This window comes from Camelus bactrianus, chromosome 4, assembly GCF_048773025.1.
Source record: "Camelus bactrianus isolate YW-2024 breed Bactrian camel chromosome 4, ASM4877302v1, whole genome shotgun sequence".
In the NCBI taxonomy this organism is placed as follows: Eukaryota; Metazoa; Chordata; class Mammalia; order Artiodactyla; family Camelidae; genus Camelus; species Camelus bactrianus.
In genome coordinates this window covers 91,419,441-91,441,406 of record NC_133542.1, presented here as the reverse complement: position 1 = coordinate 91,441,406, position 21,966 = coordinate 91,419,441, and the positions used below count along the sequence as shown (strand labels likewise).

The following is a 21,966-nucleotide window of genomic DNA, read 5'->3' as shown; positions in this document are numbered from 1 at the left end:
GACCCTTTTGCCCCCGATGCTCAGAGGCTACCTGTGTAAGGCCCCTTGATCTTAGATGCCAAGTCTGGGTTTAGGGATGGGATCAGGGGGGACAAAATCCTAGATTAACTCAAGTAAAAACCTGAAATGAACTCCTTTACCTGAATGTAATCAAGATTAAATCCTCTGCCAGGAAGCAAGCTGGGGTTTGAAATAGAGAATAACTTGAGTCAGAAAAACAAAGAGTATAGGGACTGAAAGTTCATGCTTGCTAATGTATCAGAGAGTGGAAATGGCCAGGACTCCTGTTCAAGAGGACCCCGAGTGACCAAGCCCCACAGCACAAGGTGACACCGGGAATTCGTAGGCAGTTTGGGGTATTGCCACTTTTTAAATCTTTTGTTTGTTTGTTTGTTTTTGTTTTGGGGGTAATTAAGTTTGTTTGTCTGTTTGTTTGTTTAGTGGAGGTACTGGGGATTGAACCCAGGACCTCATACATGCTAAACACGCTCTCTACCACTGAGCTATACGCTCCCCCCTGAATTACTCCTTTCTGAAGGAAGGAAGCAGTCCTCTGGGTTCACAGCCTGCTAGAAATGGTAGCAAAATAACAAATATTAAGACATGATAACAGTAACAGAGGAAGTAAGTGTACGCTATTTATATTAAATTAAGGAGTGACTATGTGGGACCCTCTCCAACTAAGGAAGAAGGCAGACAGCCTGGTAGATGGAGCCCTGGATCTGGGTCAGAGTCCCAGCTTCCAGTCGCAGCCCACCTCTCCCTTAGCCGTGTAACCTTGGGCGAGCAGGGTAGCCCCGCAGAACCTCGAGTTCCTCATCTAAAAGGGTCTCCCTGATTAGCGTTACAGGACAGTGAATGTGGAAACTACGCTCACAGAGCCAGATCCCAGGGAGATGCTGAGTGAGTATCTGCTGAAGAAAAAAGCCCTTCTTCTCCTTTACTACCAAATCTGGACCAGTTCTTCCCCTGTTTGCAGTCCTGCTTAAGAAACACACTTCATCCCTCGCTGGGGTCTTGCCCTGAGTGGATGGATGACCAGAACCACGATGCTGCCCCACATGAATTCAAGTGTTATTTGTTCTTCAGATTCTGACAGCCCTGCTGGCTGGCTGCCCTATCCCTCACCGACCCCATCCCCCAAAACCATCAAACCACCCCCCCCCACACACACACACATTTCTCCTCACGTGGCAGTGAGGTACCCACATGCCAGGGGTGATGCTTCTCCTGTGTGGCTGGGGCAGCTGCGTGTGTCTCGTCTCAGAGATATTTTATAACCAAGGTGGGAGAGGCCAGCTAAAATAAACAGAGGGATGTGGCTTTATAATTAAACCAGAGCAAAATCATGCAGCCAGATCCCATTGCCCGATTTAAGTGGTGTTCAGGCCCGGGTGCTGACAGGGCTCTTTTCTTGGAAGAGACGGAGATGAACTCCACCCCCCATAATAAAAGGAACAGAACCTTGGGAAGGAGATAGCGCTTTGAAAAGCGTGACCCTTTAAAAACTTCCTGGGGCTGTTGGAAAGGAAAAAGGGGTGCCCAGGGGGGACAGAGATGGAGAGGGCCCTAGAGACCTGCCCGGCGGGAGGCCCATGTGCCTCCTTGACAGCTTGATGTATTTCAGGGCCAGAAACTGCTGACCGCACCTTCCTAAGTTAGCACATTCTGTCGGCTGCCTTGTTGTGGGCGTTGAGTTATCCCTTCCCAGCTCCCTGCCTGTGTTCACTTTTCTCCCTTTAACACACTTCTGTCTGGATCCATGTTCTTAATGATGAAGTCAGAACGTCCTGTTGTCAGGCCTTCCAGAAGGGGAGAAAAGCCCAACTGACTGTAAAGAAGCAGCAAAGGCAGCTGGAATTACACCAGGAGGGAGGGATAAATTCAAGCTTCACTCCATGAAACCTGGAAAACTCCGTCAGCTTTTCCAGTTTCTCTCCAGCCTCCATATCCCCAAGGACCTCAGTGTCCCTAAAGGGAGCCGTTCGTGTGCACAAGCTAATGAGGCCCTTCAGTCACCGGAGCGGGAGAGGAGCAGCGCCGAGTCCGTTCCTGCACACGTGGTCATCAGCCGTGGAGACACCTGGTCCCTGCACCTGCCCCCCCCCCCCGGCTCCAGGCAGACCGGCACTGGTTCCTCCATCCCGGGCTGCCAAAGTTTTCTGCTTGAAGAGGCACCATGAGGAGTCAGAAGACTGCTTTGGTGGGTCCCAGCCACAGCCACCAGCCGGGACTGCTGCTCCCCCACCCAGGAGACACTATCACAGTTTCATCCTTGACAGCAGCTTCTGGGGAGGTCTTCCTGAAAGTGAAAAGGAGGTTTTCATGAAAGCCAAGGTAAAGACGCTAATAGGGGTCCACCGTTTATTTCCGAAATAAGAAGTTATTCCCGGGTTATTGCAGGAGAGACACATGCCTGGCATTGGCAACCCCCAAATTTCAACATGGACTCACCTTCCCAGACTAAACTCACCCAACTGCTACCCACATTTCCTCTGATGGAAGCCACATGGTGCCCGAGGTAGCGCAATCCTGCGCACAGAGAAGAAGCTGGGTAGCAGCTGCCCATCTTCTGTGGAACCTCCTTCCACAGGGAGGGCTGCGTGGCCCAGCCTCGGCAGATTCCTCTCGTGATGGCCCCAGACCATCTCTGTTGCACAGAACATGCACCGTGAGTCCTGGTCAATACTTTGTGAGTCCCGGGAGTCAAGGCGTCCGCCCAGTGACGCCATGATTTCAGAGTGACTGTCTCACAACTCTGGGTAGGGCAGGGGGACTTACAAAAAGAACACAGCTTTGCTCTCTACCAGAGCATCGTGCACTGTTATAGATGTTGCTATGAATTAATCAGTGGGTGCTCAGGGCTCTTGTCCAGCCTCTGTGAGCTGGAGAGCGAGAGCTCCTCCCCGAGGAGGCGTCCATCTTTGGCTGCAGGTCAGCCCTGGACCAGCGTCGATGCTCCCAGGTAGCACGTGCCTCCCTGAGGGTGAGTACTGATGTGACCAGCCCACCTTCGTAGTGAGGCCCAGCTCTTCTGCTCTCCTTATTTCCAAATCACAGCACAGGCTTAAAAACAGCCACCAAAGAAAGGGGTTTAGACTACACAGCACACGTGGGTATGCACACACGGTTGATGGCACGAGAAACTGTGGTCCTGCTGGGCTGTTGCAGCCACACTCTTGGCCCCAAGGAGGGAGGGCGACTTTCTGGGCTTTGCCAGCGAGGCGCTTAGGCACCCAGCCCTCCAACCTGCCAGAACTCTGCCAACCGCTGCAGCGGGTCTTTCCAAGAAAAATGCTTGCCTCTTCCTCCTCCTTGGGGTGTTCCGCCCACTTGCTTCCCCAAGGTCAGCTGGCATAGAGCACACCCTCTGTCTCAGAGGGTATGTGTCCCCCCTAGAGTGCCCAGTGTCTTCTCCCCACACAGCACCTCCCCTCTGGAGCTGAAGGAAAAGCCCCCTCTGCCGACGACGTCAACACCAGCTTCCCGCACCAGGGTCTTCCATTCCCAGTGCGTTCAGGACTTTCCTGGCTCAGGCAACAGAGGGCTGAATGGAGCCAGGGTTACATTACGCGTCATTCATTCCCGAATCCACTCATTCATCAAGTGTTCTTACTTAGTAAAAGGCGATAGATTTATACGATCTGAAGAGAAACCAGAGTATCGGGGTTCTTACTTAGAACCAGAGCAGTCATGGTAGAAATAAGACCCACAGGCTCAGAAATGTTTGACACGTGGCCTTTTCACTTCCTTTAAGTGTGTGTGGGAAGAAATGAGGGTGCACCGGCCTGAAGCTGGGTGACTGCTTCACCCCAGTTCAGTTCTGAGCACGCCAGTTTCCTGGATTCTCTTTTTACACTGCCCATTACCCCACATCTACTCCCTTGTCTCTTTCTAGAAATTGTGTGGGGACCTACAGGAGAGAGGCCCTTGTATTCACAAGTAAACAAACGAATGTGCTGCATTTGAAAAGTGACTCAAGGGTCGATTTTGAAAATCAGGGAAGTAACAATAAACAAAGATAAAACATAAATCTGAAAAGAGATTCAGATGTACATTCGGTAAGAATCCCAGCATTTTTTTCAGAAGAAAGATGGTGTACAGCATTGAGGCAGTAAAACACTACAGATACTTGTATTCAGTGAGTTTTTAACTTTTAGAACGCATGGCATGGAGCTCTTTCAAATTCTCACGTGTTGGGGTCCCCATCATAGCATGGGAGGCACCTCGGAGCAGATGCAGCCCCGCACTCAGGCACAGGCTCCAGACATCTGCAGAGATGACGCTGAGCAGAGAGACCGCAACCGTAGCATCAAGGGGCTCCCAACCCAGAAGAGGAAATGCTCTAAGATAGAAGTATGGATACCTGCCAGGAGATTCGCCCTGACTGTGCCTCAGAATCTCTGGAGGCATTATTTAAAAAGTCATGTCTGAGCGCCACCCGGTCTTCTGGATCTCAAGTCCAAGCTCAGACGTCACCTCTATCGCCAGGCTTTCCTGAAGCCTCCGGCCAGCGTGGCTCCCTCCCCTGCACGCTCGTACCCGACTCCATGCTGGGTTTCATCCTGCTGCCCTCAGTGTCCACCTGCCCTCCATCTCCCGCTGGACCCTGCCTGGTGAGTCTGACAAATACCTCTCATACGACCAGAGGCCTTTTTCCAGAAAGTGGTTTGCTATTTAATATTAAAGATTTTGCATTAATGATTGGAAACATATATGATATTTTCCTTTAAATCGGGATTCATTCATCCCATTGTCATTTCAGAATTTGGAAGCAAACCCCCTAAGACTGCTGTTACACATCCTGAGACAGACTCATGAGTGTAGGCAGGGACCATGGCCTAAATCTTCTTCAGCAGCAAGACTGAAAGGTGAGCCCCGGGAAGGGAAGAGCTGTCCGGTTCTGACTTTCTCTCTCGGCCAGTGACTCACCTGCAGCCGCATGACAGGAGGGGGCCCAGGCAGTAGATGGGACACTGTGAGTGTCACGCAGTTGCCAACTTTCCCCTTTCAGGAGCACCTAGAAATGGAAAAACAGACTATGATAAGCCCTGAGACCATATCACATCTCTCTCCGTACAGTTTATTTTCAATTGCCAATGTCAGCAGCTGTGTCAGCCAGCAGTGACGTACACTGTTTCTCCTCAAAACCCCTCTAGTAGCAAATGTCCCACGGGGTCACCTTCTCAGTCGGCTGAGTCAGAATCACAGAATGCTGGAAAAGCAAAGCTGACAGAACTCTTCCCACTAACAGGAGAGCTGGCAACATTTTTTGAGTGCCTACTATGGGCCAGCCACTTCACATATTTTATTTCCTTTAATCCTCACATTAACCCTGACATGTAGGTTTCACTGCTCTCATATTTTAGATGAAAATACTGAGGCTTGGTAAGGCACAGCGATCTGCCCGAGGTTACATATTTAGACACCCAGATCCACTATAACCTAAAAGCCTGTTTCTCCAAGTGGGGATCCTGCACGGGCAGCTCGCCCAGAGTCACAAGAAGCCGTTTAGTTAAACACAGCACATTCTCTGAAGTACCAATTTAATTCAAAGGTAAATAATTTGAAACACTGATTATATTAAAACAAACATGCATTTATTATGGAGAGGGAATACAAATTTGCACAAAAATTAAAGAAAAAAAACCTTTAAGAAATTTATACCTGTGGCAAGCTACTTGGGCCTTGACCCTGCCCCAGACCCTCAGGGCTCTAATTGCATTCCTCTGTCATGAGGAGTATTCTGGCCCAAATTTAAAAGCAGAGCCATAAGCCCAAGCAGAATTCAGGAATGGCGCCCCCATGTGGAAGATGGGGGAATGGCTTATCATCAAAGAGCAAAGAGTAGTGATTGTGTTTTGCTGTGAGGCTCAATTTCAATGTCCATCTCTGGAGAAATATAAATCATGTAAATCTATGGGTTTCTAAGACCCTTCCCACTTGACCGATGTCTCAGGAGGTTTCTGAAGCTGTGTGATGTGGGGATAAGACACTATCATTGAATGAATGTGTCAGTGGCAAGCCCACCCTCTCCCAACACTCTCCCAACACACACACACACACACACACACATACACACACACACACACACACACACACCCCACTTCTGGTCTCTACCCCTCCCACCCCTAGGCCTTGCTTCCCCTGAGTCCTAGGCATCTTTTTCATAAAAACACCCAGAATCATCTTCTAGGTAGTTGCAATCACCAGGGGCCTAATTCTAACCTAGGTAGGCCTGCCTATACTCTGCAGGGGCTTGAATTCCTTTAGTTAATTCTGAAGATGAAAGGAAGACCCCAACCAGGGCTTTCCCCCAGCTGAACTGGGCACAGCACCACCTGGAATCCTGACATCATTTGAAGTTAACAGGTATAGCCAGGAAAACCACCAAATAAGGCAAAAAGGGCATGGCCTGGTTGGGCTGTGGAAAGGGGACCCTGACCAGGAAGACGAGCCACGCCCTTGAAGTGGCACCACACCTAGAAGTGCCCTGCAGCCAGTCTGCACCATGCCAGGCTCCCCGAGCCTGCTCCCTGCCCCTCTGACCATTCCCTTTGACTGGGAGGCTGTCTTCCCCATGCATTGCCTGGCTAATTCCTACTCACTCTTAGGCCTCAGCTTTCATGCCGTTTCTTCCAGGAATGTTTCCCTGACTCCTGTCAGCCTAGGAATTTCCTGTTTACTCCCATAACCCCCCAAATTTCCCTCATGCCAGCGCTTCCCAGATTGCATTGTAATTGCCCATGTACTTGGCTGGGAGGACCACAGGGGCATGAATCCGCAGAGACCATGCCCCGCACATACGAGGTGCTCTATGAACGTCTTCTGAATGAATGAAAGGATGTCACTGGGCCACAGCGATACACTATCTTGGCAACCCCAGGACCTCGAAAGCCCACAGCAGTAAGAGGGCTGAGAAGGGGAGGGAGCACATGTGAACAACTGAGCACCGCCCACGTGCACTGAGAGGAGACTCGCAGCAGAAAAGGTCTTTGCACAGGAGAAACCCCGTCTAATGAGGGAGACCATTAGGGACACAATAGTGAGAACAGATTGCTTCAGCACAAAGTTGAAATGGAGACAAATGTGAAAACCAAACTGGGTGAGCAATACCACTGCTTGCATGCTAAGCTTACTGCTCCAGAATATCTCAGCAGACGAAGGTTTTAGGAGGAAACATGCATGGGAACTTCGATATATATAGCATGCTGTTCATTTCTGAGATACTTGAGAATCAACAGAACTCTTTCATATGTGTCATCTAATTTCATTTTACTCATGCGTCAAATATAAATTTTAGGGGTGGTGTCTTTACACTACACTAGTATCTAGAATTGGGCTAGTTCTGAGTAGCTCAAAGATAACTACCTTCAAGGGCCTGGAGTCAAGTGGAGGAGGTGCTAGTGACCATAATCCGGAGCAGATAAAGGTGGGTGCTGGGTGAGTCAGGATTGTTTCCATAAGTGACTCGATCGGGTTTAACAAAGGGAATGGATTTCTCACGTAACTAAAATGCCCGGGAGTATCTTTAAAACCCAGGTTTGCTTTATCCCGGGGCTTGGATAACGTACACCAGTAGCTTCCTCCACCCTTGGCTTTCCCTGCACCGGCTGGCAGCGCGCTCGGGCTCCGACGGTGTAACCGCTCACAGCTTCAGGCTCACAGCTTCCAAGGCCTGATTTGACCTGAGAACAGAGCCTCTCTTCTCCCGCAAGCTTTAATGAAAGTCAGGGCCTGAGTGATGACTGCATACCCTCCCAGGAGCCAATCACTGAGCCAGGAATTAGCTGGCTGGTAGCCGGAGGTCACATCCTGCCGCCACCCCCAGCTGCTGTGGGGTCAGGCCCACCCAAACCACATGCGCTGAAAGGAGGGTGAACTGTAAGTCGTCAAGTGTCATAACAGGCTATCTGACAAAATGCTTGAGACTTAGTCCTCATAACAGCTTTGTGTTCCCACCCATTCTACAAAGGAGAAAAATGAGGGAAGAGCAAGAGCAGGACTAGAGCCTGTGCTCGCTCCGTTTGTGTGTGTCAGGAGGCACTTGTGGAATTTGGGAAGGGACAGGTCTTCCTTGTGAGAGACTGTCCTAAACATTACAAAACATTTCACATCCATGGCTCTAATACCGGTGACACCTGCCTCCCAACATTGTGACAACTAAAACTGCTCACATGCATTTTGAATATCCACTTGGTGGTGTGTGTGTGGGGGGGGGGTGGTGGTATGCACAGCGCCTCCCTCATGTGAGAAAAGCTGCATGTTGCCCAAGTGAACCTTACTAACAGGAGTGCCGTACTTCTTGGAGTTCCTACACGTAAGCGCTAACACTTGGCCGCAGAGATAGGCTGAACTCCTGACTGGACACCTCGAGATCATCTATTCCATCCCCTGGGGTCAGCACTTCCTGCCCAGGGGAGAGGATGGAGCAGAGGAGGAGGGGCCGGAATGTACGCCCGGAAGTGAGTGTGAGGGGCTGAGTGGGTAGGTCTCAGTTTCCTCTTAATCCTCCTCCTTCTCGGAGAGCGAAACACGGAATTAGCACATTTATAGTCAGGGCTCAAGCTGCTTCTATGGGAAGACAACATTATCCTCTCTCACTTGAGTGAGGTAAGAAATTATGGGCCTGTGAGAGGCAGTGTTCAACTGTGGACCCTACTCACTAAGACGGACATTGCCACACTGATCTGCACTCTGGTGGAGCAAACAGAAGTGGGAGTTTGAAACCAGCTCATCACATGAAGAGCGGCTAAAGGAACAGGCAAAGTTACACCCAGGAAAATACTCAAGATGCGACAGGAAAGTGGCCTTCTACGATGCTGAAGACAAGCAACCAGGAGTAGACTTGGAATTACTTTTTACAGCCCAAATGGGCAGAACCTGGTTTGATGGAGGCAGAGAAAACACTTGACCAATGAGAGATGTCTGCTAGCAGAATGAGCTTTCCATCTGGGAAGGTAGTAAGTTGCCCACTGCTGGAGGTATCCAAGCACATCCTGAGATGCTGACGTGGGTTTGCAGCTTAGCCTCTCAAAGTTCTGAAGCAACACAAACTAGATGGAGTTTTAGTGCCCCGCACACTGCTAAGGGAGACCACACAGAGAGTGGGTTGTAAGCTATGCTCAGTTTCTGTCAGAGTGACTGTAGGGTGGTGCCCTCCCCCCCCAACCCAAAAACCCATCAGAACACGAGTGTGAGAAACATTGTAGGATAATCTTACATCTGTTCTAATTAACAAAAGGGATCTTTAACAGACTTTCCTACTGTACTGGCAATGCAATACTTCTCTCAACACAAGTAACTCACAAGTAATCACTTGGTAAAGAGCTGCTGGCCCAAGGAGTCGCAACAAGGTTTGTCCAACCAGAGGCTGGGTCTAAACCCAAAACTCCCGGGGCGCAAGTGTCCGCGGGGTGCTCAGCGATCTGCTCACAGCGCTTCCGGCAAGCGAGGCACCTACTGCAGTGCTTCCCCCTCGTGGGCGGTCAGAAGCCCACAGATGTCCAAAGCTTAAAATGAAATGGACTTCGCACACCACGCTAGAACTGCCTGGGGAAGTGGTGGCAAGTTCCACAAAGCGATTGTGACCCCACTGTGTCACCCCCTTGTCTGAAGCAGCACAGGTCTAGACAGCTCTCTTTGTAAAGGGTCATCTCTGTCTGTTAGCTGAACTTTGAGATAGAAACGACTTTTGCCTCTAGCGCAACGAGGCCATTTCAAATCAGAAATGCTGTGAGATGGGGGGACGAGGGATCAGGTATTAGAAAGACTGGAAAACTCCCCTCTCGCCTGGAAATGCCCTCACAAGGACCTCTGCAAACTTTGATCTTCCAAGCCAGTGGAGCCAGGCCAGCTGGCCACGGCGTATTTTCATGACATCAAGTGGAAATGTTGTCCTATTTCATCTAGGATTTGGCATGAATTCTAGGTCACTGCTTTGGTTAAAATGCAAAACTGGATGTTTCTGTGGGATACCAGGGGCATTAGAGATTGCTGGGATCGGTGTAGAGAAATGTGGAAAGGTGGGATTCGATCTTTGTCAAGAGACCCAAATGGTGGCTGTGACTTATTCTTGTTATTATCAAGAAATAAAGAAATGCATACCTCCCTGCCGCCTCCACCCCTTCCTTCACATCACCAAGGCTATTTTTTTCCCACTGTTCAAAATGAAGTGGTGTCATTGCTGCTTAGTTGCAAGGGCTCATGGGAGCAGACATTCTTAACAGATCTGTAGCTTTCTGGCCGGTGCTCCCCCCAGTCTTGTTGCTATGGTTAGAGGCTGTGCTGCCCTTCTCTTCCTGCCCTTCCGCTGCAGCACCACAGTCACCAGCACTTTTCTGTGCTGTTCACCCCCACGCAAATTAAATAAAGCAGAGGTGTTGCCCTGCTCTCATGGTTCTTCCTGTGAAACTGAGCAAAATGAATACTCACCCTCATGCATTCAAAAAATATTTATTTCTCACTAACATGTGCTCGTTTGGTATCTCAAGTTGCTTTTACTTATCTGAAAAACACCTTGCTTGGATTACTTTTCTATTATTTACCAATTGTCCCAAACAAATGTAGAGGCAGAGGCTCCATAAAAATTATAAAAATGGAAGGATTCTATATCCCAGGGTTAGGGTTAGGGTTAGGATCCCTATATCCCAGGATTCTATAGTCAACCCTTCTTCTTTTTTCATCTCACTCTCCACCTCCCTGAAGTATAAAATGCCCTTTCATGCTATAATTACCACCTGGCTTCTACATCATTTGTCCATATGTCAGTGCTGAATCTCAGATTTGTCTGTCCAACTAACTAACCAGCCATCTTTAGAAGTCTGGGAGGAAACCAGATTTATGATGTTCCCAAACCAGAATTCATCACTGACAACCCCTGACCCCTCCTTCCACATTTGTTAGAGCAGGCAGATAGCTAGATATGAGCAGAGAAAGGGGGACACAGACCAAATGGCAGGAATTGGGCAGAAAGGAGGGGCACAGGCCAAATGCAGAAAACCGCACATCATGTAAGCAGCAGGGATCCTTGGGCAGAGAAAGAAAAGCAGGAACCTTGGGGCTGATAAGGGATCATGCCTTTTGGGATGACAAGTGGCCTGGAGAAGAACAAAGGAAGGTGAGAAAAGGCAGGAATTTCTAGTGTCCAAATGTAACCTTTTGCTCATTATGCCCTTATTTCAATAAAATTAGCCTTGCAGATCAGAAGTACCCATCATGCACCGACACCATGACACTTCCAATCCAGACTAAATAAGGACAAAAATCCCTCCTCCCTTTGGGAAGGTGGAGTTGGGATGATGATCAGGGAATACAACCCCAAACCCTTCCCTCCCCAGTGAATATTCCGCCCATTCATTTTCACACCCTATGTAACTAACTTGCTAAAGAAACTCGGGGCAGCCGCTCACCTGAGCCTGCCCGTTCTCCCCTGAGAGTGTACTATCCATCCTTTAATAAATCCTCACTTTACCTTTTTTTAACCTCTAAGTCCTATCTCTGAATTCTTCCTGGGACGGGACAAGAACCTGGAACACCGGTTGCATCTATCGGCAACACCTTCACCCCATCCCCCATCCCTTCTCCAACCAACAAACCAGTTTCCCTCCATGTACTCTTCGTCTTAGCTGGTGGCACCACCATCGGCCCATCAGCAACATCGCTGTCCCACTGGACTCCTTTTCCTTCACCCGCTACATTAAATTAGGCAACAAATTCTATTGCTCGAACCTCCCAGAGAGTCCTCACAACTGTTTATCCCTTCCATTCCTACAGCCACTACTGAGGTCTCGGCTCCTCTCACCGGGACAGTTTCTCTGACTGGCATCTTGCCCTTTAGCTAAAACCCTCAATGTGGTCTTCCTGAAACACCAGTTTGATCATGTCACCCTCCACCCGTCCCCACCCCAACCTCCCACCATCCCCAGCTCAAAATACGTCAAGCTTTCCTCAGCACCTGTGGAGTAAAATCCAGGAGGGATCTGATCCCTGTATTTTCTCCCCCTGCATTTAATCTATGCTTTAGGTCTACCCATCTTTCATCATCTCCATATGGCCACCATAGTTCTGGCCACCATATCTTTGCCCTTGTTTCTTCTGCCTCAAATCTTTTCCCATTTCAACCATCTGGGAAATTCTTGTTTGTGTTTCAAAACCCACTGGTGTGCAGCCTCTTCCCGGAAGCCATTCCGGACCCTCCTGCTCCCTTTTGCACCTGCGTCTCACACCTGCATCTGCTTATTCTCATCTCACTTTTGTCACTGGGAGCCTCTAGGAAGCCCCGTGCTTTGTAAGAGCAGGGATTGTGTCTTAGTCTCTCTGCCTCCTCAATTCCGGGTACTGTGCGTCTCACACCGTAGAAGCAAATGACTTACAAAGTGTAGAGAAGATTCTCTCAACTAAACTCCAAAGGGAAGACAGTTTTTTTAACCATCCATCATTTTTCTAGTTCTTTAAAGACAGAAGTTTGGATTCACCTCTGAGGGCACACCGTTCCTTTGTTTCTGGAAACCTTTAATGATCCTTGATACAAAAGTGAAGCTATGATCCTCAGTTGTGATGGAGACTTTCTAGAGACAATGAGGAGCTCAAATGCTCCACATGAAAACATAAATTGTAGTTCTATTGATGATCGGGAGGCACTCCAGGATTATTATGCTATTGAGAGACCGGCGTTGACTGAGAGTAATGAAGGCATGGGTACTTCCCTGACTGCTGATGGAGTAAGGATCCAATGTGGGCAGGTAGGAACTTGGCAAGAGGGCTTATTTTGTAGGGGTGCAAACTGGCCTGGCAGCAAGGCCCAGGGCTGGTGGTAAGATTAGCTGGGCTGGGATCCCTGTGGAAGAACTTGGCCAAAGGCCCTGAGAAAAGATACTTGTGTCCAGTCTTAAGGCCCCCCCTGACTCCCTGTGCCATTCCCTCCGTTACCCTACTGTTCAGCAAAGCTTTATGAAATTTCACAGCTCCATGTTGGGTGGAATTTGGCGAATTAATACAGCAGCCACTGTCCGCTGTCACACAATCAACACAAAGACCACCAAAATAGCCTAAAAGGAGGCAGAGGTTTTTGTCTTTGTTTTTACCAACCAGGCAAAGGAGAATCATGTTCCTTAAGAAAAGTCAGTGAGTCTCCCCCAAGCTCAAAGTGGAAGGGGCAGATATAATATGGAGAAGGGGAAGGTTTTCCAAATTTCTGATCAATTCAGAAGTGCGCTGTAAAGCCTCCCTTGAGGCACACATGCAGTTCTCCAGCAGGAACGGGCTGTACAAGCCTGTGGAGGCCTCAGTGTCACCCTGTGGGCGAGTCCGAATGGGCAAGCTTGAGGCCCGCTGAGATTTTTCTTTAATATTTTCCTTGGAGTAAGACAGTACGCAGGTAGCGTATAACCGTCTGAGTTTGACACTGGAAGTGGCCACAGTTCGAGGTCAGATGGCAGGCCAAGGTGACGAGCAACAGCCAGGGTGAATTCTGACATGTGCAAGTGTTCCTGAGAGAGTCCCAGGGCACCCTGGAGAGGCTCGCCTGACGGAGTATGAGGGGCTCAGATGATGGACATTTGGCTATTGAAGGAGAAAGACTCCTGAACTTGGAACAACGAGGGCCATCAGGGTTCTATGTGTCACCACTACCCCAAAAATAAAAACAGTTTTAAACTCAGTTCTTCCCTACAATTGGTAATATTGACTTCTACCTTTTTTTTCCATTGAACTCAGGGAAAACACATCAGGGTTAGAGGTGGGAAATTAGACCCATTCGACATCAAGATAATCACGCTGCGAGTTACACACCAAAACCCACAGATGCTGGTTTTGTCTATTTAAGCAATGCAAGGCTTCCACGATTTTTTTTAGAAATCATTATCATTTCCTTTCTATGAAAAATTACCGCAGAGGTATTGTTCTTTTTTTTTTCCCCCCAACACAATTGAAATTGTACATGGTAGGGAAGTTTTTAATTAGTCTGTTCTAAGCGGGAACTGTGTGTGCTCGCTGCAGTAGAAACCTAATAAATTACTTCGTAATCTCAGTTGGAGGCTTTGTGTTGGAAAATACTCTTTAGATTCTGCACCAGCAGCCAGTGGCTTCCCTTGAAAGGTCTTAGAAACATGCAGCAGTAGGTGTAGATCAAGTCGCTCGCAGCAAACTCCTGGGGCAGTAAAAACCAAACAGGCCTGGACCTGGAGGGAAGCCAGGCGAATCTGAGCTTTGGTGTCTAGAGACAAAGGAATTTTGGAAACTCCACACCAGCCCCGTCTGCCCAGTCCACACTCTCCTGCTCATAAAGCTCTTCTCCCACCCACAAAGGGCTTTTCAGTTTTCAGATCATCCCAGTGCCATTTTTTTTAAGTGTGGAGAAATCAAATGCTTGGAAATAACTTGTCCCAGACTAGTAAGGAAAGGTTTATACTGCTCTATTTAGATAAATAGACAGATAGATAGATAGATAGACAGACAGACACACAGACAAAACAGATAGATACATAAAATGAATGAGCAAAAATGATATGACCAGTTGGCAAGTTGTTCCTCTCAGAGAGAGCATAGAACTTAGACGTTGGTAAGTCACTTGGAGTAACGGTGAGGCCCCAAGAGGCATGCTCTTAATGATAAAAGATGTTCCCAAAATTGCTCTCTAAGGAGAGAGGGTCCTGCTGTTTTCCGGATTCTAAGAGTTGCACCCTTATGGTTTGGTAAGTAAGTTTGGGTGGTGGCTGAGGTAGACTTGTTCTGTAAAATAAGGCGGTGAGAATTTGAAACTGGGGATGGAGGATTCAGGGAGAGGGGAATGAACCAACAAAGCCAGGCTTTGAATGCACGAAAGGAAGGAAAGAAATATTCATTTCTTAAGAGTAGGAGAGTTGCAGTGTCGAAGGAAGACTTTAACATTATTTGCTGTAGGAGGTACACGGTAAACTCCTTCCGTCTACCCTAGAAAACTGCTTCCCAGAGGCAGACCCTGAAGCTAGGATGGTATGCAGGGGCTGAGGAAGGGAGACCAGCAAGGAAGCAGGGGAATGAGACAGGGAAGAGGGAAAAGTCAAGCTAACATGTGAGCCAGGCAAAGTCCGCCAGCCTGCGCCCTCGGGGAACTCCGGAGTGTAAGTACAGCTCAGGGTTGTCCACACCAGAGGCAGGGAGCTGAGTTTCCACACTGGTGCACTTGTCAGTCATTGGTCGAGGGAGGGATGGAGGAAGGACATAAACCTCCAAGCACTCTGGGCTTTTCTGTGGAGGGAAAGTGGCTCTGAGGGCAGGCTATTAGAGAATCCGCAGTGTTCTCCGAAGAAGAGTTGCACAAGGTGCTAAGTGTTAGAAGCTGAAGGCAGGGAGTGGAGGGTACAAAATGGTAAAAGGAAAATCTGAGGAGATCTGATAGAGCACTGATATTTTCCACTACAAAAATCTTTAAGAAAGTCTGCATTCGCTCACCAGTGCCTGTGCATGAGTCAATTCTTCATGTTGATGAAAGAGGAACTGACATGCATCCGGGCCAGATCTGCAGAGAGTAAAACTGGAGACTGTGCTGTGGGTGCAGAGGATGGGGAACACCTGATATCAGGGTCCATATGCTGTTAGAACAAATGTCACAGTTAAGTCCAGACATATTATGTATACACATGAAGCTGTACTGTCTGACTGCATAGTATGGAGAGTCCTCAAAAAATTAAAAATAGAATTAATATACAATCCAGAAATCCCCACCTCTGAGTATATACCCAAAGAAAATGAAAACAGGATCTCGAAGAGATATCTGCACCCTCATGTCCATTGCAGCATGATTCACAAAGCCAAGACATGGAAACAATCTAAGTGCCCATCAATGGATGAATGGATGAAGAAGATGCTATATATTTATACTTTTTTCTCATGGCTGAATAATATATACAATGGAATATTATTCAGCCGTGAAAAAGAAGGCCATCCTTCCATTTGCAGCAACATGGATGGACCCTGAAGACATTATGCTAAGTAAAATAAGTCCGATAGAGAAAGATAAATACTGTACGATATCATTTACATGTGGAATCTAGAAAAGCTGAACTCAGAAACAGAGACTAGAATGGTGGTTACCAGGGGCTGGGGGTGAGGAAGTTGGGGGAGATGTTAATCAAAGAATATAAATCTCCAATTATAAGATAACTAAATTCTGGAGCTCTAGTGTACAGCATGCTGATTACAGCCAATAATACTGTATTGTATTCTTGAAAGTTGCTAAGATAGTAGACCTTTAATGTTCTCATCACAAAAAAGAAATGGTAATTCTGTGAGGTCATGCGGGTGTTAGCTAACACTGTGGTGGTAATCATTTTGCAATATGTAAGTGTATCAAATCACCTTAAATTTATACCATGTTATATGTCAGTTACATCTCAATAAAGCTCGAAGAAAAAAACACAGATGCTCTTTTTAAGGCTTTTGTAAGAGGACTGGAAAGCTACCCACTTCCCTCCCCTCCCTGTCCCTGCCTTGGCTGACCCTGAGACAGTGTTACAGAGCTGATGGCCATCTGCTACCTCCCAGAATCTCTTCTGTAAACAGAATCTACCTCTTTTCTAGGGGATTACTCGGCGCTCTCTTGCTCTCGCTCTCTCTCTCGCTCTCTCTTCCCCCTCTAGTCCATTTGACTCACCCAGCCCCCAGCTCTGGAGATGGGAACACGATGGGAATGTGACCCAGGTCTTGACAAGCAGAGTCACCCTGATTGGCTTGGAAATGAGCACATGACCCATTCAGGGTCAATGAAGCTTAATTCTACATTTTTTTTAACTGATAATATCAGGAAGGAGAATGCTCTTTGTTATGGACCTGTTGCTGGCCATGTTTGCTGCTTTGTGGGAGAGAGACTGACTGAGAATTAAGCTCTAACGCAGAGGGAAGATGAAATAAGAGACAAGAGTAAGAGGAGCAGGGAGGGGATGACTTGATAACATTATTTAAGCATCTGGACCCAAGAATGCCTGATGCTAATATAAACCCTGGATTATTCCAGATAGTTTGTCTGTTTTTACGCCGCTGTAGAATGAAAGAATGATGGCAAATACCCAGAACTGCAAGGTTCTGTGAAACACAGCTTGAAAACCACTACAGTAGGTGATCTCTAAGGCCCCTTTGCCGCATATGAACCTCTGAAGCTGTAGACCTTTCCAGCTTTCATCTTTTGTTGCTATAGCACCGCAGCATGGAAATTTCTCTGAAATTGCAGAATATCTGGTAGCCAAGGGGACACCAGGAAAATGCCTGTAGATGCAGGCAAGGCTCACCTCTGATCCCATTTGACATTTGTTCTAAGGCAGCCTGGACTGTTTCTAGGATTGAGTTTACCAGACATGGAAGCTTTTAATCATACATAAATTCTATATTAAAAAGCCACGTGTCTTCTGTAGGAAGAACCACATCAATGGACCTTCAAAATATTGTTGATTGTGGAGTGGGAGGAGCAGGGCGTAGAGCTGAATACCCATTTGGGAAGAAGCAAAAAAGGACACTGACCTACCAAACCTGATTGGCTGGCTAGCTTGCTGCCTTCTGCCATGTCCTCTGCAAAGCCTGGTTCGCTTATCCACGGAGGGCTGACCTCTCACACGCACCCCTAGACATGCTTCAGGGGTTGAAAGTAAACCCTGATTTTCTTTGGCACTTCTGTTATGACTCCTGGCACGTCTCTGAGTTTTTCGTACCCTACAGGGGGCCATTTATACATTTATGTCAAGAACATGGAGCCACACCGAAACCAGGGGTGGGTCCCTACCCTAGTCAGTGCTGACCCCTGTGGAGGCTGATGTCTTTAGCAGAGGATGTTCTTCCAGCATCGCAGGGCCCAGAGCAGTCTTGGTGCTGAGTCACCAGCTAGTCAAGTTAGATGCTTTGCCTCTGCGTGATGCTGCCTCTCCTCATTTTCCTGCATTTATTTCAAAGAGATTTCATAATAGAGGAAGACTGACACCAAAGATGATTTTTAAATGGTATTTAAATAGGATCCCCTGCTCTTTCTCCATGCTTAAGTTACCTTTGTGCCTTTTCTATTTGCAGATGATATTGCTGAAACATCTGTGGTTTCAACTGAGTCCCTACCACTCGCAGGAATTCCTGCCTCTTTTTTGCCTGCTGCTTCATCCTGACTGGAGTCAGACTCTTATGTCACAGACACTTTCAGGAACGCAGATGGTGCCGCCAGGGGCCCAGGACTATGGTTTTCCTGGACAGAACAAGACGGTTTTCAGAACAATTGCTCTTAGAAATCCATACCTCAAGGTGGACCTGAGGAGGTGCCAATGAGGCAGGAGGGGCTGAAGGCCCAGCTTTGGGGTCTCCTCGCCCTGGTGCAGAAGCCCCTCTCACTATGGAAGGGGACTAGGCAGGGCCCAGCACATAGTAGGTACTTAATGAATGCCAAATGATGAATGAAAGACCAAAAGTGTGGCATGAAACATGCAATTCCGTTCCATTTTAGTGAATTCACATAGGAATCCAATAGTGGAAGAAGGGGAAACAATATTCGATCGTTTGTTGTCTCTGTGGGGATATACTTGAGGATTCAAAATTAATTTCCTGAAGATTATTATCCTAGATCTTTATCTCACTACTGCTTAGGAAGCAAAGAATTGGAAAAGATTTTACAGGCAGAAATTCTCTTTCAAATATCCACAAGTGTCCCTGAAGTTCTCATCACTGAGTTTTTCTGAGCGCTTTGCGGAATATTAAAAGGCGTTATTTGGAGAAATGCTTCTGTGCTGAAACATGCTTGGGAAGTAACCTGGTAAACAGAGTGGACAGGAATCTTTCCTGCAGGATTTCTTTAGCCTCTAGGACTTCTCCACTGCAGGCCTTAAATAGTCTTTATTGTCTATCATTCATTACAAATCTCCAAGGGGCAATACAGTGGGCAATGCTGATCGAATATTTTAAATACAGAATTTCTTTTTTTAGTTTCTCCTATTGCCATTCAAAAGGTCTTTTTTTAAACTATCTTATTTGCATTTTATTATTTTCTTATTCTTATTTTTTATTGAAGTACAGTCAATTTACAATGTTAGCCAAAAAGAGAAAGAAAAATACCATATGAGATCGCTCATATGAGGAATCTCAAAAAAACCCAAAACAAAACATAAATACAAAACAGAAACAGACTCATAGACATGTGGTTGCCAAGGGGGTAGGGGGTGGGAAGGGACAGACTGGGATTTCAAAATGTAGACTAGATAAACAAGATTACACTGTGTAGCACAGGGAAATAAATACAAGATCTTATGGTAGCTCACAGAGAAAAAAATGTGACAATGAATACATATATATGTTCATGTATAACTGAATTTGACACAACATTGTAAAATGACTATAACTCAATTAAAAATGTTAAAAAAATTTACAATGTTAGTTCCAGGTGAATAGAAAGAGATTCAGTTACACATATACATATATATTTTTTCAGTTTCTTTTTTGAAGGGTCTTTGATATACACTTTTGGAAAGGCTGTCCTGAAACACAGTACTGATTGCTCTTCTTTTTATTTCTCCTACAGATATATTCAGCTCCAGGGAGTATCTATTCTCTTCCCTTGCTTTATCAAGCCCTTTCCTTCCTAATAATATAGGCCTAAGACTTTAAAAAATATGTTGGTTCTCTCTAAGTTATTTAATGAGATACAAATATGAACAGAATTTTTAAAAACTAGTCCAGATGATTCTAATGTTTAGATGGAAAAGCAAAAATAACAGTGAGATAAAGAAGGGGTAGGGTGGCCATCATCAGATGTCAAAACATATTATAAAGATATCATAATTAAAAGTGCATCATACTAACACGTGATCACAACAGATGCATGGAATAGAATACAAAGTCCAGAAATGACCCCGCTATGTACAGGCACCTGAGATCAGTAGGGACAAGGCAGGTAGTGCCATAAAGAGAGTTAGGACACTGAATAGCCATGGAGACAAAAAGAAAGTCGGATTCACACGTAACGTCTCATGCTGGAAAACATTCCAACAGACAAAAGATTTAAATGCAACAACTCAAATCATAAAAGCACTGGAAGAAATTATGGAAGAACTGTTTCATAATCTTAGATGGGAAAGACCTAACTATAATAAGAATCCAGAAGTCATAAAAAAGTGATAAATTTGACTACAAAAAAAAAATCAAGGTTCTACATGACAAAACCTAACATGAACAAAGTCAAATAAATGGGGAAAAAAAATTTGGCAACTCCTATCACAAAGGGAGAGTCAATTTCCTAGTATAAGAGAGCTCCTACTGGTCAATAAAATAAAAGATTGAAAATGCAATTAAAAAAAAAAAGTAAAGGGAGGATGTGATCACTCCACAGGAAAGGAAATACAAATGCCTCTTAAAACATCGGAAAATGTAATCAACCTCATTCATAGTAAGAGAGATGCAATTTAAACTATACTGAGACGTCACTTATCACAGGATATACAGGGAACTGCTCTGTGTAGAGAGAAAAGGAAGGTGGGAGAACACAGCGAGGGCTGGTACATCAGTGCATGAAATACACCTGCAGGTTTGCTCAAGAAAAGTCTAGCCCCGTTGCTTATGGGGAAGCTGGGTGGTTGAGAGACTGGGAAGGAAGAGAGACTTCACTGTCTCTTCTTTAGTACCTTTGGAATTTTGAATGTGTGAATGACTTTGGAATGTGTGCAAAAAATAAAGGAACAAAACTGGATCTGAAAACCAGATGCTTACTCTCTTCTGGCTGTTCCTTGGCTCGGCTCTGGCTGGCCTCTGCCACCACCCTCCCTCTGGCTTCCTGGGCTGTTTTGAGAGAACTGCAGGGGCCACTCAAAGTCGTCCTGATGCCCAGAGCTGGTTTTATAGCTCATTGAAATGAAAGTTGTCCTCAGAACATGGCCAAATGGTTTCAGAACACATTTTAATGTGATGTTTCTGACAGAGCAGCTGTGGCTTCATTTAGCAGAATATGTGAGCATTTCTGTCTGAATACAGCAGTTGGGTTCAGAGAACAAAAGGTGGTGAAGGGATGGAAGTGTGAAAAATGTGAAAAGAGACTGATTTTCTGTGTGGCACGTACTGAATTTCAGAACTGGAATTTTATTCTTAACATTATTCTTCTGATTGGACTTTTCTGTTGTAAGTAATATTTATCCCAGTTCTAAGACATAGGTGTAAGTTTTGTTTTCGGTCTCTTACTTTTCATCTTATAAAATCTGTGATTCTTCTCCTCACAGCACTGGGTGAAGTGTTGTAGGATGTTAGAGCTAGAAGGGACCGGAAAGATCATTTAATGGTGTTGGACATTAAAAAAAAATCTGTTTGCAGGGTGTCAGGGGAAGACCAGTGACCCCCATCCCTCTGTATTTGAACCACTGCCCATTTCTGATAGGACTCAACACAACAATGCATCTGAGGCTGAAAAGACCTGTGGGGTCATGATAATTTCTATTAACATGTATTAAGCTCCACAAGAGGGTGGTGAGTACAACTAAGGAGAGACTCAGAAATGCAGAGACCAGCATGGCTTAAAGAATTAAAGGCAGTAACGTGGGAACCTGCCAACATTGTGGGAGCAAGTAATTCAAACTCAGCTCAAAAAAACAGTTAGAAGGATTTATACAGGTTAAGCCTCCTTGCATATTATACAATCATGTTATAGTTCAACCTTCTCCCATTTAAAAATAAAAATAGGGGGAGGGTACACGCTCAGCATGCAATAGGTCCTGTGTTCAGTCTCCAGCACGTCTGTTAAAATAGATAAATAAATAAACCTAATTACCTCTCCCCACCAAAAACCAAAAACCAAACAAGCAAAAAACACATCATTTAATGACCATTTTCAACTCCCAGCCTAACCCCCTTGCATAACCATAACAATCCTCAGCCATTTAAGTAGCAAGGAACCAGGAGAGGAAGGAGAATTAAAGGTGCAAGCACAGGTTTTGCTCCCAGTGTGAAGGAGACACGTCCCATCGTTCTTCCTGTAGGCAT

At 46.3% G+C, this 21,966-nt stretch overlaps 1 protein-coding gene across 1 annotated transcript in view; it reads right to left on the bottom strand.

Moving 5' to 3' along the window:
• Window positions 1–224: 224 nt before the first annotated feature.
• The window catches only part of APTX (aprataxin), a 205,870-nt gene continuing 184,128 nt past the window's right edge, over window positions 225–21,966 (bottom strand). Inside the window, exons 15-16 of the transcript XR_012506788.1 lie at window positions 4,933–5,020; window positions 225–2,302 (exon numbers count right to left, since the gene is read on the bottom strand). The gene's annotated coding sequence lies outside the window, so the exon portion shown is untranslated. The remainder of the gene's footprint in view (window positions 2,303–4,932; window positions 5,021–21,966) is intronic.